Below are 6,460 nucleotides of genomic sequence, written 5' to 3' on the forward strand. Positions count from 1 at the left end.
GGAATGATTTAAGATTACTTTCTGTTTCCCAAGCAAGAAATGGCTTTCATATTAGAAATTAAATAACAGGAAATAGAACAAATGTAGATTAAACATGTCTTCATGCTGTTAGTTCTTTTATCACTCAAGTCTACTCCAACCCTCAAATTGGCCATTTGGGTAAGTGTTTGGTATTCTGGTGCTTCTGGGCACTCTCCTTCAAAAGCAAAGCTGCTACTTTATAATAAGTCAATTGATGTTTAAACCAGTGTAAACAAGAAAATTAGAAGATTTGGTTTGCAGTAAGGAAGTTAGGGCTTCTGCAGATGAAAACATGTTGTTCACAATGACAGAATAACAAATGATAACATCCTTTCCAGAGGGAGAAAACAGAGTTACAAAATCTTGGCCTCTGTCCATAAATAGTTTCCCATATCAGTTTAGAGTTTGTAGCTGTTTATGCCTAAATTTCATTTCATCTTTAAGTGATTCTAACTATTTGTGTCATATGAAGATCTAAAGTAGGTAACCAATTTATTGTTACATGTCAAGGGGAAATATTTAACCAGAAGCCCAGTTTTAATCCATCGAGGAATTCTTTCTTGCTAGAAGACTACTCAGCTTTTCCAAAAACATGGCTTCTTGGATCACAACTCTTTTGTGGAATCTTTCAAAGTAAGGGAGTTAAGTGATAGATGTTGTCAGAAAGGGAAAGCATCCCTCTCATATTGCTCTGGATTTCCAACATTTCCAACATTTTATTATTGTATGTAAGTACAAATTGGTATTTGCTGAAAATATTATGATTACTTTTAAATTCCTCTCATTTTTTAAACAGCTGCAATAGTTTTGATGTCTGCTGGATTAATATTTATTAATTGATTCATCAAACATTTATTCAGGACTTACTCTATGCTCAGCACAGAACAACATGTTACTTTCTGTCTTTACAGATAGAAATTGACTATTCCACCATTTCTTTTTATTAGGTCAACTAACTTTGTAAATGTCATAATAGGAATTAAGTACTTAATTTAATGATATATATTGGATGCATAGTTGGTTGTAATTATTTGTTTTGAGAAAAAGGAAAAAAGAAGGCTTATTGCTTTGCTAGCAAAGGAGAAACACAGGACACTCTTGTCCTAAAGGCTGTGATTCTGCCCTTCATCAGGAACTGGGAGTATTTAAAGAGGTGCTTCAGAGGAAATGAGATTAGGGAAGAGAGATCAGGGAGAAGATCAAGGAAAAGAAGATCCCGGAGGAGAAGGTAAGGGAAAAGAAGATCAGGAGGAGAAGATTGGGAAAAAGCAAAAAAAAATGTAAGTTTCAAAGCCACAAGGGATACAGTCAAAGCATTAAGTGAACCCATGTTGCATTTTTATAGATTATATTTCAGATTATCACAGGGGTGAGTATGATTCCTGCCTCTCTATCATTCTCTATCTGGCCTCTGCCTTTCTGATCAGGAGATAGCAATTGGTTCTTGTTCTCTGCCTGAGCCTTAGTCTTCATTCTTATGCCCTTTGACACAAATACTTATATTTTAAGAAATCTAGTTTTGTGCCTTAATTCGTTAAAAGTTGACACCTAAAAAATTGTGCATACTAGGAAAAATAATCACACAATTTACTTTGGAAGCACAATAAACCTCTGAATAGCCAAAGCAATCACTAACAAAAATAATAAAGCAGGAGGCGTTATATTGCTTGACTTCAAAATATTCTATAAAGCTACAGAAATCTAATCAGCCTGGGGTTGGCATAAAAACAGACAAATAGACGAATGAAATGGAATAAAGAGCCTGGAAGTAAATCCATGCATCTACTGATTCTTGACAAAGGTGCTAAGAACATGCATGGGGGAAGGACACCTTTTTAATAAGTGGTGCCAGGAAAACTGAATATTCACATTCAGAAGAGTGAAACTAAATCCCTAACTTTCTTCATATACAAAGATCAACTTGAAATGTCTTAATTTTTATATTTGACACTTTTTTCATTTCTTGTCTCTGAGTTCTGTCTTCAAATGGGGCTGTATATTTTGCCTGTCTCTTGTCAGTCTCTGTGTTAGGCAGTTTTTCATCACTGTGAGAAAAATACCAGACCAGAAAAACTTAGAGAAATAGAAATTTATTTTGGCTCGTGGTTCTATAAGTTGGAGTCATGGTTCCAACCACGGTTGGCTGAGTCTATGGCTCTGGGCTCAAGGAAAGGCAGTCCATCATGGTGGAAGGGCATGGCAGAAAGGCATGGGGGAAGGAAGGCAGCTGATCTCATGTTGGCCAGAAAGCACAGAGAAAGGGAAGAGGAACAGGCCACAGAGAAGATAACCCTTTCCAGGGCAAGCCCATTGGAACACACCTCCTTCAGCCATGCCCTACTTGCCTATAGTTACCACCCAGTCAATCCATTCAAAGGAGGATGCATTTCTTAGGTTATAGCTTTCATAATCTAATCATGTCACCTCTGAATATTCTGAATTAACATAGGAGATTTTGGGGGACACCTCTTATCCAAACCATAACATTCTGTCCTTGGCCCCCAAAAGTTCATGTCCATCTCATAATACAAAATGCATTTGGTCTATTTCCAAGAGTTTTCATGGTCTGAAAAGTTCCAGGATTGCCCAAAAGTCCTTGTCCAAAGTCTCCTATGAGATTTAAGGCAAAAATCTTGGCTATGAGCCCCTATAAAAATCAAAAGCAGGTTGCATATATTGAATATACAGTGACCCAGAGTCAACATTTCAATTCCAAAAGAAAAAAAAAATAAGAGCATAGAAATAAGGGATAGGATCAAAGAAGGACCAAACTCCAGTCAGGCAAATAGGTCCTGTAACTCTGCATATAGCGTCTAGGACACATAGCTGTACAATGTGCTCTCCATGCACAAAGCCCTGCCCATTTAACCTTGTGGTTTGCAGTGCATATGGATGGCCTCTCTTTTAGCTGGCTCTCTCTGAAGCTCACAGTTTTTTCTTGGCACACAGTCCACATTAAAGGCATCTCTTAATTCCTGAGATCTCCATTCGAGCTTCAACTTCACCTTCACAGCTTCATACATTGCTCTCTCAGAGACTGCATGCCATGAGACTGCAACACTTTGCTTGGCTTCCTAGGTCTTCCTCTGAAATCTTGGTGGAAGCTTCCGTGACTCTTAATTTCACCATCCTGCATTCCTACAGAACCAGCACCACATAGATTATGCCAAGGTCTGCTGGCAGCTCCAGCAGTATCTGAGGCCCTTGGAGTCCCAGCTGTTTTACCCCTGAATGCCTGGGGGCACAGGGCTGAGCATGGTGAGACAACTTCCTACTCCCTCTCTCCCCTCAAGCAGGATACACCCATGATCTCTTAAAGGAACTGTTTTTTTTTTGTTTTTTTTTTTTTTTTTTTACCTGTTTATATCCTGGAGCCCGTAATAGGTGCAGTCTTTCAAATTCTTGAGATTTCTCAAGCTTCCTTTCCCATTTTCTCCTTTCAGAGTTCTAGTATCTCTTCATGGGTATAATCTCTTTAATAACTATATCTTTCTTGGCTTCTGTTTTGCAAGTACTTTTCTGGTCAAATTGCAAGTTTCTAAAATTCTTCAGCTTTGCTTTTTGCTTCTGATTCACACAGTACACTTGGCTAAAAGCTGATGGCAATATCCATGCCACATCCTGGATGCTGTACTGCCTTGAAATTTCATCCACTGGATTAGTTATTCCATCACTTTTAAAATCAGCCTCACACGGGCTGGGATTGTGGCTCGGCAGGAGAGCGCTGCCCTAGCATGGGTGGGACCCGGGTTCGATTCTCAGCACCACATAAAAAAAAAATAAAGGCATTGTGTTGTGTCCATCTACAAAAAAAGATTCTCTCTCTCTCTCTCTCTCTCTCTCTCTCTCTCTCTAAAAAAAAAAAAAATCAGCCAAGGATCTTGCCAGAATATAACCCAAGAGTCTTCTAACCAAATTCTCAGTAGAGTCCTCATTTCACTCCTAAACCTCTTTAGCACAGTCTGCATTCCTATCAGCCTCCTGGTCTTCTGAGCTCCCACCAGAATTACCCACTAAATTTCACTTACAACATTTTTAAATGTTTCCAGCCTGCATCTTTAAAGTTTTTCAAACTTTTTTTCCCCCACAAACCAGCTCTAAATTCTTCTGTACCACAAGATCAGGTTAGTCACAGCAATGACCCCATCTCTAGGTACCAATATCTGTATTGTTAGTCTGCTTTTCATCTATGTGACCAAAATAGCTGACAGGAAAAAGTTATAGGAGAAAAAGTTAATTTTGGCACATGGTTCCAAAGGTGGGCCACCCATCATGGCAGAAGGGTGTTGTAGAAAGAAAGCAGCTTACCTCCTGGTGTCCAGGAAGCAGAGACAGAAAGGGAGGAAGGGGAAGTGCCCCAGGGAAGATGAACTCTCTCCTGGCAGGCCTCCCATCACCCATCTTCTCTAGTCCTTCCCGCCTATAGTTACCACCCCGTCAGTCTTTTCAAATGGGGCAGACTGTTTAGGTTCCAGCTCTCACAGTCAATCATTTTACCTCTGAAAATCCCCATATTAACATCAGAGATTTTGAGGGATACCTCATATCCAAACCATAACAGTTTCTCTTCCAGAGAGTAAAGATCTGCTCATCTGATGTCAGGACACCCTTCCAGGTGTCTGTGTGATTGCTAGTGTCTGCAGGGCCTGCCATGACATTTGTGAATTGTAGGTACTCAGTTAATTTTTTTGGCACATAAATACTTCTTTATAAAACCTGATGCCCGTTAGTATTTGAGGATCATTCTTCCCAATGGCAACCTCTCACCTGAGTTGTGTTGGTTTCACACTACGTCTTGCTCTTTTCCGCATGCTTTTTTTGGGTCTCCCTTATTATTTCATGGTGATCCTCTATCCATCAAGTTACTTGCTGGGATTATAGTCATTTTTTTTCCTAAGCTCCATTGGATATTTTTTAATAATTATTTCTACCCTATTTTCTCTGAGTTTTTAAAATTTTTCTTTTTTTGTTTTGATATTATTTGGGGGGTATAATTTTAACCTTAGGAAAGTTTCAAGAATAGTACACATAATTTCTATGAACCTTTACCCAGATTTACCACTTGTTTATATTTTTTCCCATTTGTGCTTCTTCTTCCTCTTCTTCTTATTCTTTTTTTTTGCTCTCTCTCTCCCTGTCTCTTTCCTCCCTCCCTTTCTATTATAGTTCTTTTAAAACTATTTGACAAGTTTCAGATATCATAACCATAATTCCAAAACACTTCATTATTTATTTCCTAAAAATGTACAACATTCTCTTATATAATTATAGCACGGTTATTAAAATCAGAAAGCCAGGATATTTAGCATATATGCTGCCCTATCACCTCATCCATAGTCCATAATCAAATGTCATCAATTGCCCTAATAATTGTCTATATTTAAATTTTGTTAAGTCTCCAATAATGTCTTATAGCTTTCTTTATATGTTGGTCCAGAGTCCAATTCAGGATCATGTATAGAGAAATTTTAGCACTACACTTGGGAGACATTTTTAAACAATAAAATCAACAGCAAAAAAAAAAAAAAAAACAAAACATAAAAATATGAGAGATGCAGCACTAACTAGACTGTAAAAGAATACCTGTTTATAGTATGAGGGCTGATACAACAAAGTGCTGCCCTTTTCTACCTCGGCTGGAGATGCAAACTTTGGGAAACTCAAACATTTTCTTGCTCTGTACATATCTGCAAATGAGCACAAAAATTCTATAAAAAATATTGCTTTTGGGGTTACAAACGGATTTTAGTGAGTGGAGAAATTCACAAATGTGGAAAATACAAGTTTTGAGGATGATTGTATTTGAAACTGTTATTAGGCCCATGTAAGTTTAGAATTATTATCTCTTCCCAGTGAATTTAACTCCCCAACAAGAAGTGAACTTCCTATCTCTAGTAATGCTATTTACCTTAAAGTTTTTTATGTTGGTATCCATTCTACTATATCAGCTTTCTTTGAATTAACATATGTCAATCCTTTTTATACTCAATATTCCTATGTCCCTATGACTTTTTTATTGTGGTAAAAATGGCATAACACAAAATGTGCATTCTTAACTATTTTTTAGTGTATAATATAAAAATGTGGAGTACTTCATAAAATTACTTGTCATTCTTTAGCAAAGGCCACATTAATCTCCTTCATTATCCTTTCAGTTTTAGTATACTTGCTACTGAAATGGAGCACTGTACTTATATTTTAAATGTGTCTTTTAAAAATTATTTTTTAGTTTTAGGTGGACACAATATCTTTATTTTATTTCTATGTGGTGCTGAGGATCAAACCCAGTGCCTCCTGCATGGTAGGTGATCACACTACCACTAAGCCACCACCCCAACCCTTAAATGTGTCTTTTATAAGCAACTTTTGAATGGATTGAAGAAATAACTCCATGAAAAATATCCAACCTCAGTTCTTTAACTGGAAACTTTAGTGATTT

General features: G+C 37.4%; 1 non-coding gene across 1 annotated transcript; it reads right to left on the reverse strand.

The window, feature by feature from the left end:
- Positions 1–6,098: 6,098 nt before the first annotated feature.
- On the reverse strand, positions 6,099–6,207 carry LOC120891045 (U6 spliceosomal RNA). Its single transcript, XR_005735478.1, has one exon. It is a non-coding gene; the product is annotated as a U6 spliceosomal RNA (small nuclear RNA).
- Positions 6,208–6,460: the final 253 nt, after the last annotated feature.

This window comes from Ictidomys tridecemlineatus, chromosome 11, assembly GCF_052094955.1.
Source record: "Ictidomys tridecemlineatus isolate mIctTri1 chromosome 11, mIctTri1.hap1, whole genome shotgun sequence".
NCBI classification, from domain to species: Eukaryota; Metazoa; Chordata; class Mammalia; order Rodentia; family Sciuridae; genus Ictidomys; species Ictidomys tridecemlineatus.